General features: G+C 45.1%; 1 protein-coding gene across 2 annotated transcripts in view; it reads right to left on the minus strand.

Annotated features, from left to right (window-relative positions):
* TSPAN9 (tetraspanin 9) overlaps window positions 1–12695 on the minus strand; it is a 490638-nt gene that overhangs the window by 387842 nt on the left and 90101 nt on the right. For both annotated transcript variants that reach the window (XM_044281283.1, XM_044281282.1), the window contains exon 2: window positions 9992–10046. The gene's annotated coding sequence lies outside the window, so the exon portion shown is untranslated. The remainder of the gene's footprint in view (window positions 1–9991; window positions 10047–12695) is intronic.

Consider the following 12695-nt stretch of genomic DNA (forward strand, 5'->3'; position numbering starts at 1 on the left):
ACCAGGGACCCAAGGCTGAACAAGAAATTGTCAATTCCTAATTTCGTGTTGGCCTTCGGAATATACCGTGATGTCATCTGCTCCGTGTATCCCCACAGGAGAGAGGAACTGGACCTCTATCTCCATAAAGTTGTGGATTTGGGCGTCAAGTACGGGGGCTCATCTTTTTATGATTACCATAAATCGATATCAGCGAAAGCGGCGACACATTTGAAGCAGTTCAATGTCAGAATCAACTGGTGTCAAATGGACACAGAACTCTTCTGTCGCCATTTCGCTGGTCTGAGGCCCCCGTCCTGCTCCATTTGCAATTCCTCTACCCACCTGGCCGATTTGTGCCCTTCCATGGCCGACCCATCTACCACCACCCCTCAATCCTCTTCCACTCCTCACCTCAAACAGGAAGGCGGACAGCGGGATAAACTAGGGAGGCCCATCTCCTTTTTAGGGAAGGCGCAGGTGTGCAACAACTTCAACGCAGGTTCCTGCAGCTTCAGCGCTTGTAGATTGTTGCACATCTGCTCCATCTGTTTCAGGGCACACACCAAGACCATGTGCCCGGCCAGGTTGTCCCCCAACAAATGACTAACCGACATTAATATCGACAACCTGGCTTTTTATTTAAAAAGTCATCCGAGTAAACATCTGGTGGAGTATCTGATAACAGGTTTTACCCAGGGCTTTCTCACGGGTCTCGTGGCCATTCCCCCAGGGATACTGAAATGCCCCAATCTCCTATCAGCCTGCCTAGACCCGGAGGCCACGGACGTTCTCCTCTCCACAGAAGTAACTCAAGGTTTCATGATCGGCCCCTTCATCTCCTCACCATTCTCCTCCTGGCGCACTAACCCTATTGGCATAGCTGTACACAAATATTCCAATAAAAAACGTATGATTATTGATTTATCAGCACCGCACTCCTCTTTTGTCCCTAGCATCAACGCACTCATTCCCGCAGACGAATTCTCACTACAATACGCAAAAATAGACGACGCAATACAAACCATAATTTCATCTGGTAGCAACGCTTGGCTTAGTAAAACAGACATTACCAACGCATTTAAATTACTGCCCATGCACCCATCACTTTGGCACTTGCACGGTGTAAAATGGCGAAACAGATACTACTTTTCAACGCGTCTCACCTTCGGGTCCAGAAGCAGCCCAAAACTGTTTGATATTTTCGCCGAAACTCTTTGCTGGGTGCTCCTGAACATTATTAGATGTCACGCCGTCATTCACTACTTGGATGACTTCCTCATCATAGAACCGAGCACACGCACACCCACAGATATCCTCAGCACCTCTGCTCTCTTCGCCACCCTCGGGGTACCCTTGTCCCCCGCTAAAACCATTGGCCCCACCACCAAACTCACTTTCTTGGGGATCGAGCTGGACTCTGGTACCTTCCGCGCCAGCCTTCCCCCTGAGAAACTGGTCCGCCTAAGAGGGGATATAGATATGTTCCTGCAGAAGGATGCTTGCACCAGGAAAGAACTTCAGTCCTTATTGGGGTCCCTGAATTTCGCGATGCGCATCGTTCCGCAGGGTAGATCCTTTGTGTCCAGGCTCCTCTGTCTACTTCACGGGGTTCCAGACGCCTGCCCTATCATGTTGGACCAACACGCCAAAGCTGACCTACTCATGTGGGGGAGGTTTTTGACCCAATGGGATGGCATCTCCATGTTCATTCCCCCCCTCTCCGATTCCTCTCCCTGCATCTACACTGATGCTGCAGCCAACACGGGCTTTGCAGCCATATTTGGCAATCACTGGTTTAGGGGTCACTGGCCAGCAGAGACGGATGCCTTGCCGGGGTTTAGAGAAACTTCAGCTCTGTTTGAGATTTACCCTATTGTGGCGGCCGCATACACTTGGGGTCACCTCTGGTCCGACAAGGCAGTAAAATGTTATTCCGACAACTCGTCAGCTTGCGACATCATTAACAAAGGTCGCTCTTCCTCTCTCACCATCATGCGGCTGATTCGCAAGCTGACCTGGTTGGCAGCAACCGTCCAGTTTCACTTAATTTGCATTCACATCCCGGGCATTCACAACACGGCTGCTGACGCTCTGTCTCGATCTCAATTTCAGGTGTTTTTCCAGACACTCCCGTCAGCCCACCATCAACCATCCAGAACACCGAATTTTCACGAGCTAATCTTGGATTGAACGCACTCATGCACCACGCTAGGACTCTCACGCACCAGGCGCTATCACCAAACACTACTATCACCTACAATAGGGCACTTACCATTTTCAACAAATTCACAACCGAATTCGGATTACAAGGTGATTTCTCGACCCAAACCATGGTGGCTTTCGCCTCTTTTTGCCACTTACACTTAAAACTCTCCCACAACACAATTAAATTATACCTCACGGGGGTACAGCACCACAGCCTAACTAATTTCCCTAACAATACCCCCTTTCTGTCATCATACCCCATCAAGAAAATCTTAAAGGGGATCTCTAAAGTATTGGTTCCACCTATCATCACCAGACTACCTATAGATGGCCCTATCTTTAGAGCACTTAGCAACCTCCTCGACGAATCCCCTTTTGATCCTAACACTAACCTAGTGATCAAATCAGCTATCTATTTGGCTTTTTATGGGTTCTTAAGACCTAGGGAATTTACTGTTGTCTGTCAAGGAGATACCACCCACAGCCTTAAAACCTCACAACTCACTAAAACAGATGACCATTACATTCTCTCAATCCCATCTACCAAAACTAATCAGTCCTCACACCCCACTATCATTCCTCTCTTTCCAACAGATAATGCTTGGTGCCCAGTTAAGACACTAGACCTCTTACGGTCAACAAATAGCACGCACTTATCAGACTCTCCACTCTTACAACTGCAAGGGCGCCCTCTCACTACAGCAAAGTTCACCTCACACGTTAGAATCCTACTGGGGAAATTGGGTCACAACCCAACTTCGTTCTCCGGACATTCCTTTCGCATAGGAGCCGCTTCATCAGCCTCTAGCACTAACACCCCGGTCCACATCATAAAGAGACTGGGTCGCTGGAAGTCCTCCATATACAATGCGTACATTCCACAACCAGAAAGAGAACTTCGCCTAGCCTTCAGGAATTTAGTCATGTAAAGAAATGCAATAAAGTGTGGTTTTTTTGAACTTCTCTTTGCCCTCTTTTATTTACAGGCCCACTCGGACGTTGGTTTCGGCACACCACAACCAACTTATTTCTCTGGCACTATCCAGCTCATATTAAATTCCGAGCACAAGTAATAAGGCCATTAGGCCTGTATTTGTGGGAGGAGTTAGTCCCCTACTTAAACGCCCAGCCCCACTCACCTCTGCCGTCCAGTCCAAGTGTCCCCACCCACCAGCACCCTTGGCGCATACAATCCTCCTTGGTGGGCCCTCTTTTATTTACAGGCCCACTCGGACATTGGTTTCGGCACACCACAACCAACTTATTTCTCTGGCACTATCCAGCTCATATTAAATTCCGAGCACAAATAACATATATGGACCACATATAACACATACATTGCGGATTCTCAATAGTGGAATTGTGTAAGGAAAGTTCATAGCACTTTTTTTCCCAAATCTCATCCTCATGCTGTGGACATTTTCCTCAAGAAAATCAGCAGCAGACTTGGAACTGATCCCGAGTTCGGTAAATGTTTTTTACAGTACAAATTAACGAGACTTCGTGAAGCAATAGCTTCGGCTCATAGGAGCCAATACATTCTAATACTGTATGGAGCTCCTGCTTTGCAATGCATTTAGCAAAGCACACTCCAGGTATTTGGGGGCAACAGGGTCTTCCTCAGCTTGACAAGCATACATTGGGAATCATTTATCAAAGACCAACATTTTACGCCGGCCTTTGATAGTCCCTGAGCTGCTGGTGGATGCTCCTAATTTGTAACGGGGTGCAGGCCTCATCATAAATTAAGTGCATCCTCTGCCAGTCCATCCGCCTAGATTGAAATCTACTCCAGCCCTTGACCGGAGAAGATTTCAATAATCATTTACGCCAGTTTCCTGGAGTAAATGTTAGGCCCATTCAGACGGGCGAATGTCACGATGTGGACTGGCAGAGCAGCTCCCGTCCTGAACTTCCAGCACTGCTGGGGTCGCATAGCATTATATTGATTTATATAACCCTTAGCAGGGGCGGACTGGGAACTTAAAGTGGTCCTGGAAAAAATACTAAAAGTGGCCCCATTTTGTAGTCGGGTCCAAATTGATGGAAGGCAAGGCCAACACAAGTAGGCAGGGCCAGCAATACCATATTGTGGCACATTATACCACCCAACAGAGCCAAATACCTCAGTCCATCACACTTCCACTGGCCAGCTGTGAGGAGGACTCAGGCAGCCCCCTAGGCATTTGCCCACCGGGAAATTTCCCTGTAAGATCTATGGCCAATCTGCCCCTCACCCTTAGGGCTTGTTCACACGTGTGAAGCCCGTGCCCGTGCAGTGTACCGCAAATTGCGGTCCACAATGCACGGGCACCCTCCGTGGGGCAGCCATATGGGGATTGCAGATCCGTTCCACACCGTTCCGCATCTCCGGATTTGCGGACCCATTGAAATGAATGGGTCCGCATCCGTGATGCGGAATAACAACGGAACGATGCCCGTGAATTGCGGATCCGCAAATGCGGTCCGCAATACGGGAACGGGACACCAACGGTCGTGTGAACAAGCCCTTAGAGGTCTGGAATGTATTGGATAACACTGACATAATGCAGTCACTGTTATCCAATACATTCCAGAACTGTAAGGGTTACATAGCATCATAAATCAATATAATGCTATGCAACCCAGATATTGGGGGAGATTGATCAAAACTCATGTAAAGGAAAACTGGCTTAGTTGCCCATAGCAACCAATCAGATTCCACCTTTCATTTTTCAGAACTCCTTTGGAAAATGAAAGGTGAAATCTGATTGGTTGCTCTGGGCAATTAAGCCAGTTTTCCTTTACGCGAGTTTTGATAAATCTTCCCCAATGAGGCTACAAAGTCTAGAAGAGCTCTACGATGAAGCCACAGAAGAAACTACCGTGCTTCATAAGGAAGCCTAAAATAGCAATGTCATCCCATCCCAGTCCTCTGTAGAGCGGACATGGACAATCCCACTACATGGATAATTTATTATCGCCTGTGCAATGCCTACATCACATAGGAATGCAGCAAATTCCTCCTGATCTACTGATTAGCACAAGCCAAGAGGCCTGAGCGGCAGCTGAGGCGTTTACAAGAGCTGGCAATCTTCCCGAAGCTTCACTGCAAATTCTGCATGCAAATTAAATGAGTTGTGATTTGCTTCATTAACTCCGAGCTGATGTATTGCACCAGTCTAACATTTTTGCAGACACACAAAAAAAAAAGAAAAAAAGAAATTTCACGCTGCCGTTTTCTGACTACAATTCAGTAGGAATAATTTTTCAATTATTTTTTTTTTCCAGCTTGTTTTTTTTCTTTTTATAAAACTTAATTGGAATGAATGTGGACACGCGGTCGTAACTGGAAAGAGTCTTATTTATAACAGCATCAAGCACTTAACTACTTGAAACAGCTTGAACACAGGAAGACGCTCCCTTAAGAAACGCTAAAGGGATGTCACAGAGAAGTGACATATGTTTTAGGCGCCATCTAGTGGTGCTGGGTAAAACTGCATAGAGTGAATGTGTTCCAGCCCGGATTCCACACGTTAGGGCTCATTCAGACGGCCATATGCGGTCCGCAAAAATACTGAATGCTATCCGTTTTTTTGCGGATCCGCAAAAAAAGGATAGCATTCAGTATTTTGGCGGACCCGTAGACTTCAATGGGGCCATGTCCTTATTTTCACGGACAAGTGTAGGACATGTTTCATTTGTTTTGCGGAACTGTGGAATAGAAAAGGACACCATAGAAGTGAATGGGTCAGCATCTAATCCGCAAAAAAAACTGATCCACATTTTTGCGGACAGCATACGGCCGTCTAAATGAGCCCTAAGGCTACTTTCACATCTGTGTTTTCCTTTCCTGTACTGAGATCCGTCAGAGGATCTCAAAACCAGAGGAAAACGCTTCAGTTTGTCCCCATTCATTGTCCATGGGGACAAAACTGAACTGAACAGAGTGCACCAGAATTCATTCCGTTCTGTTGCTTTCCTATGACGCACACAAAAGCGCTGCAAGCGCAGCGGAACCCTCGACGATCAGCTATTTGAGAAGGCACTGGCTCTTGCAGTAGCGTCACTGCCTTGTTGCAGCATTCACTAAGCCATGTGACCTCAAGTTCATCGGTCACATGGCCTAGGAGCAGCTCAGCCCCATTGAAGTGAATGGGGCTGAGCTGCAATACCAAGCACAGCCACTATACAATGTACGGCGCTGTTCTTGGTAAGCTGAGAGGAGGCGACGGGGCTACTGCCAGTGCCAGTTCCTAAACAGCTGATTGGCGTCCTGGGTGTTAGACCCCCACTGATCAGATACTAATGACCTATCCATAGGCCTGGAAAAGAGTCATGACTCCATGGGAAGAGTCATGGTTGTTAATGAGCTCCTGCTTTCTTCACCTACCTGCTAATGATTCACAGGTCTCTCCTAGGAAGGACACTAAATGCACACGACCGTTGTTGTTTTGTGGTCCGTTTTTCACAGATCTGTTGTTCTGTATCTGAGGTTTTTTTTTCTCTGTTTAAGTCCTCTTCCGTTCCGTTATTGCACAAAACATATCCGTATGGTTTCTGTATTTGATCCGTTTTTTGCGGATCGGAAACGGAAACAGTAACTTATTAATCACCAAACACATGAGCAATATGGGCTGGACATCGCCTTTTTACAGTATGGATCCGCAAAATATGGATAACATACGGCTGTGTTCCGTGTGCGTTCCATATTTTTGTGGACCCATTGACTTGAATGGGGCCACGGACCGTGATTTGCAGACAATACTAGGACATGCACTACTTTTTTGCGGAACGGAAATACGGAAATGGAATGCACACGGAGTACCTTTCCTTTGTTTTGCGGACCCATTGAAGTGAACGGTTCCGCATACGGTCCGCAAAAAAAAAAGAACGGAACGGAAGCGTAAAGAAAATACGCTCGTGTGCATGAGCCCTAAGGAGAAGACTGTCAATCATCAGGAGAGCAGGAGCTCATAAATAATCATGACTCTTCCCAGGGAGTCGTGACTCTTTTCCAGGCTGCAGCGGTTATACTGCTGGTTCTCGGCAACCATTTAATATTAGCATACTGAAATCAATGTGCCTGAAGACAGGTTCCCTTTAGAGTGAAACTGTCACCACGAAAATATAGTCTCATCTGTAAGCGGCAAGCAATAATAGAGCAGGAGGAGCTGAGCAGATTGATATATAGATTTATGGAAAAGATCGAAATCTCTGTTCGTTCAGAGCTAAGGAGTCATGTGGGTGGTCTTAATCAGTGATTGACAGCGATCTGTGTATGCGCACTGCCCACATGATTTCTGAGCTCAGAAAGAGCAGAGATTTAGATGTATAAAATACAGGTTATACTGAACTTTTCCTATAAAACTATATATCAATCAGCTGAGCTCCTCCTGCTCTATAACGTGCTGCCTGTAGACTGCACTGCGTTTTAAATGTGACAGGGTCCCTTTAAATGTACATGTTGTCATGGAAAATGTAAGAAAATCTCTAAATGACAGTAAACCACCAAAGTGCTAACTGCAGAGCAATGGATTCCAGCCCCATAGGACCTTCAGTGATTATTGCAGCCTCAGGTATCATGCACACGACCGTATCCTTTCTGTGATCCTCAAAACTAGGATGAAGTCTGTGTTGCGTCCGGTTTTTTTGTGGACCCGTTGATTTTATTGGGTCTGTGGTCCAAATTTTGCCCCTAAGAATAGACATGTTCTATCTTTTTGCAAAACAGATACATGGATGCGGACAGCACACCGATGACATTCGTGCGCGGTCCGTTTTTTTTTTTGTAGTAATAGTAATGAATGTGTCCATGTATCTGCAATCCATAAAAAATGCAGATAGGACATGATTAAAAAATACGGTTGTGTGCATGGGGCCTCAATTAGACTCCTTTGGTCATACGATCCCTCTTTAACCAACCATAACACTGAAATGCACGTGACCGTAGCATATTCTCCAGTCATTAGATCTGATCTAAAAACGGAGCCACGATTTATCAGCCTTACGCCTCATGTACCGGATCGTATGTATTTTGCAGTCCGCAAAAAACGGATCCGCAAAACATACGGATGCCGTCCGTGTGCATTCCGAACAGCTGGCCCCTAATAGAACAGTCTGCGGACAATAATAGGACATGTTCTATTCTTTTGTGGAATGGAAATACGGACATACGGAACGCACATGGAATTCCTTCTGTTTTTTTTGCGGACCCATTGAAATGAAAAGTTCCGTATACGGTCCGGACACAGAATGAAAATACGTTTGTGTGCATGAGGCCTCATACATAGAAGTGCTGTAGCTACAATTCAGAGAAGTCTGCAGATGGAGCTGTTGACTTGTCAGTTTCCCACTTAAGAAAACTCGCAGACACAGTGTCACGCAGCAAGTACTGATATGACAGCTCAGTAGACACAAAGCAAATACATTGTTCCCTTTGTGACAGCAGCTTATTCTGCATGCGAGGTATGCAAGTTATGTATAAGTCTCTGCTGAACATTTACAAAACTCCAAGATGGGCCTATGACACTTACTACAAGACATACATATTACAGTGCCAAAGCATTGACATAACACTAAGGCGGCTATCACGGTAGAATCATGTTCAAAAAACGAATAGTCTGTTCCTTAACACATTCTTTTATGCGAAATAAACCAGGTCATTAGGATATGAAAACTAAAGACTGAGATATAAATCCGCAGCTACCAGTAGAGGAAGCTAATGAGCCTACTACTTATTGTTTATACACTGAACTCAATAAAAAAAACAGCACAATGCTCCTAAGCTCCCTCTAGTGGTGGCTGCAGGAAGTTAGAATTTTACAATTTAAAGGGAACCTGTCACCGGGATTTTGTGTATAGAGCTGAGGACATGGGTTGCTAGATGGCCGCTAGCACATCCGCAATACCCAGTCCCCATAGCTCTGTGTGCTTTTATTGTGTAAAAAAAACTATTTGATACATATGCAAATTAACCTGAGATGGGTCCTGTCCCTGACTCATCTCACGTACAGGACTCATCTCAGGTTAATTTGCATATGTATCAAATCGTGTTTTTTTTTTTTTTTACACAATAAAAGCACACAGAGCTATGGGGACTGGGTATTGCGGATGTGCTGGCGGCGATCTAGCAACCCATGTCCTCAGCTCTATACCCAAAATCCCGGTGACAGGTTCCCTTTAACTCTAGTTTTATTCAGTGGGTTTGGGGCTTTAGTCACTATACAGAATTGCAACTTCACTCATTAAAAATAACTGATGGTTAAAAAATAATTTGAAAAATAAAACTGCTGCTGTGAAGGACAGAGGTTATCTGTTGATATAATAGTAGATTAGTAGATTTAGGATAACATTATGTTTGCTCTATTATTCTCCTGATAGGCCTAGATAAAGATATCACTAAATCATTCATTATATATATATACGGATAGGCTATTAATATGTCATAAAAATAAATGTGAAATTTTGGTAGTGTCTCTAACTCCCTGCACAGAGGAGTTTCCGTAGATTAGAAAAAAGTTTTGCTTTTGCTGACATAAACAGCGCCCCTCTCGTCCTCAGGCTTTGTCTGTTATTGCAGTTTCTCACATTTCCCTTGAAAAGAGATTAAACGCAACATAATACAAGGCCCATAGTCAGTTGTCTTCTGGAAAAAAATCTGTCTAGATTCATCGAATCCCTTTGAATCACCACCCCACCTCAAGTCCCAGAGGACCCACTTAACACATTCCAGTCCCTGTGAGACATTGGCCCAGCTATAATCCTTAGATTAGAAGAATCATCGATGTGACAAACCAAGTCATTTCCAAGGCATCCTGCTTACCGTGATATTTACAAACTGAGGCCGCGGGACCCGTCTGTCTGTTCTCTCCTTCTTTCTACAAAAGAGAGAAAATGAAGAATCAACAAATGACCATAAAAGTCTTAAAGTCAGCGGAAACATGAGACACAAGTCCTGAAAGAGCAGAGATGTAGTAAATGCTGGAAGTATCATTTCTCATTTCTTCCAGCACAGCAGGTGACTTCATATTTAAGGTAAAGCATGAAATCTCATTATTTATTACATTTTATTACGGTCCATTACACACATGTACAATGGCTCTATTACCAGTATCAGTATATATATAGGTGCCCGTGCATTGGGGACCACAATTTGCAGTCCCCAATGCACAGAACGGGCGTGTGCATGAGCTCTTACAGAAACTGAATCCATGGCAGGCATTTCATTTAGAAAGTGGTTGTCCAGATGGCATGATCTTTTCAGTTGTGCCCATCTGTGTGGCTGGCGCAGACGGATGCAGACACATTCAACTTGAATGGGTCCATAAATCGTCCGCACCGCAAAAAAATAGAACGTGTTCTATTTCTTTGTGGTGCGGAGGCATGGACAGAAACACCACGGAAGCACTCCGTGGTGCTAACGTGGGGTTCCGTGCCTTCTTTCCGCACTGCACCTTCCAGAATGTGAAGTGAATGTGTCTGCATCTGTGCGATGCATAAACAGCTGGTGCCCGTATATTGTGAACCCGCTGTTTGTGGTCCGCAGCACAGTCCTGGGTGGCTGTGCTGCGCATGAGCCCTAATTTCCTGGTGGCATAGCAGTGACCTCTGCAGGAGAAATATAGTATGAGGCTATATGCACATGATAGGGAAAAAAGTTTTTAACAGACATTTTTTTTCACTGTCGCCTTCCTGAAAAACGGACGCTAAAAAAACAAAAAACATTCAATTACATGGGGGCCATCATTAAATGAAAACAGACTAGATAGAACATGCTCTATTTTTTTATGTCCGTTATTCACTGGCTCTCAAAAATACTGTAGCATGAACCCTATAGATTACCATTGTTCGTAAAATGACGTGTGATGGCCGTTTAAAAAAAACGTCCAACACGCGTCCGTTGTTCACTGTCACGTGCATGTAGCCTTACTCAGCGCCTAGTCAAATGAATGGGCAAGCATGCAATTAATGATCACAATGTGAGTGAGAGTGCTGCTTGCAGTGACTCTCCACTCCTCGCTTCTATGACCAAGGTCTTCCTGGCAACAGTTCACAAAGTCTAAGGAGACCACATTGGATTCTTCTCGGTCTTGTGGAAACATCCGAGCCACCTTCAATATCTCATAAATGGTGACAGCACCCATCATAGACGCACCACCAATTGACCTCTGCACTAGTAGCAAAGGGGATGAGAGACCAACCTTGTCTGGGACCCTTTGTAACATGGAAATGGCATATTACCCCATAGAATTAGAACTGCCCAGGAAATTACATGTTTTGAATGGTGTGGGGCTTAATGGTAGGTAAGTACCTAGAGCTTGGGTTCAAAATTCTCTATATGAGACAGAACTCTCCATATCCCCGTCTCGTCTTCGCAAAGCTAGAGTTAGATGATACAATTCTGTTTGCCGGCAACTGCCAGTAGGGGGAGCTCTCTGAACATGTATTTATATAGCTCCCATTAAACTCAATAATATGTAGTAAGTGGAGACAGAATAAAAGTACACTCATTAACAAAAAATAAATAAAAATAGAACAAGTTGGACTTGTTGAAACTGAATGAAACTTTATATGTGTGAATGTAATCATGATGTAAGTGTATGGATATGTAAGTGATTACAATATTAGCATACCTCACAACCTTCCTAGATCCAGCAGGACAGTCCTGGATTTCAGAAGCTATCCCACAGTCCCGGGACAGTTGAGGTATGTGCTGCATTCAACTGTGTCTGTGTCCTGAGAACGCAGAGACAGGTGAATGCAGAGGTGAGGTAGGGAGCCCCAGCCTGTGCACTTCTGTGCTCAGCTCATCGGGCTTGATGATGTCACTTCATCGTGCCTACTGCTGAGGAGAACATGATGTTCACCATTTGCCAGGGGAACAGGGCTTGGTGAGGGTCTTTGTTTTTTTTTTCTAAACAGTACAGGCTTCACTGTTGTAAGGGGGCTACACTATTGTACAGGCTCGGACTGGCCCACAGGGGTACAGGGGAATCCCCCGGTGGGCCCCTGAGCAAGGTGGGCCCCTAGTCTCCCACCCCCTGCACAAGTGGCACATAACACATTAGATTTAGTACACTACATACATATATTCAATGTACAGCACCTCAACCAGCCTATGTTCATATAAAAAACGTGTTAGATTATTTATTATATTTGAATGTATTTGTACGGTGGGCCCCCAAAATAAATTTTACTGGTGGGCCCTAGGCATCCCAGTCCGACACTGCTATTGTAACATGGACACTAACTAAGGGGGCTACACTATTGTAAGTTGGGTACTACGTGGCTACTAAGGCTACTTTCACACTAGCGTTCGGGCGGATCCGTTCTGAACGGATCCGCTCATAATAATGCAGACGGAGGCTCCGTTCAGAACGGATCCGTCTGCATTATTTTAGCATATAACAGCTAAGTGTGAAAATAGCCTCGGACGGATCCGTCCAGACTTTCAATGTAAAGTCAATGGGGGACGGATCCGCTTGAAGATTGAGCCACATTGTGGCATCTTCAAACGGATCCGTCCC

Source organism: Bufo gargarizans, chromosome 2 (genome assembly GCF_014858855.1).
Source record: "Bufo gargarizans isolate SCDJY-AF-19 chromosome 2, ASM1485885v1, whole genome shotgun sequence".
NCBI classification, from domain to species: domain Eukaryota; kingdom Metazoa; phylum Chordata; class Amphibia; order Anura; family Bufonidae; genus Bufo; species Bufo gargarizans.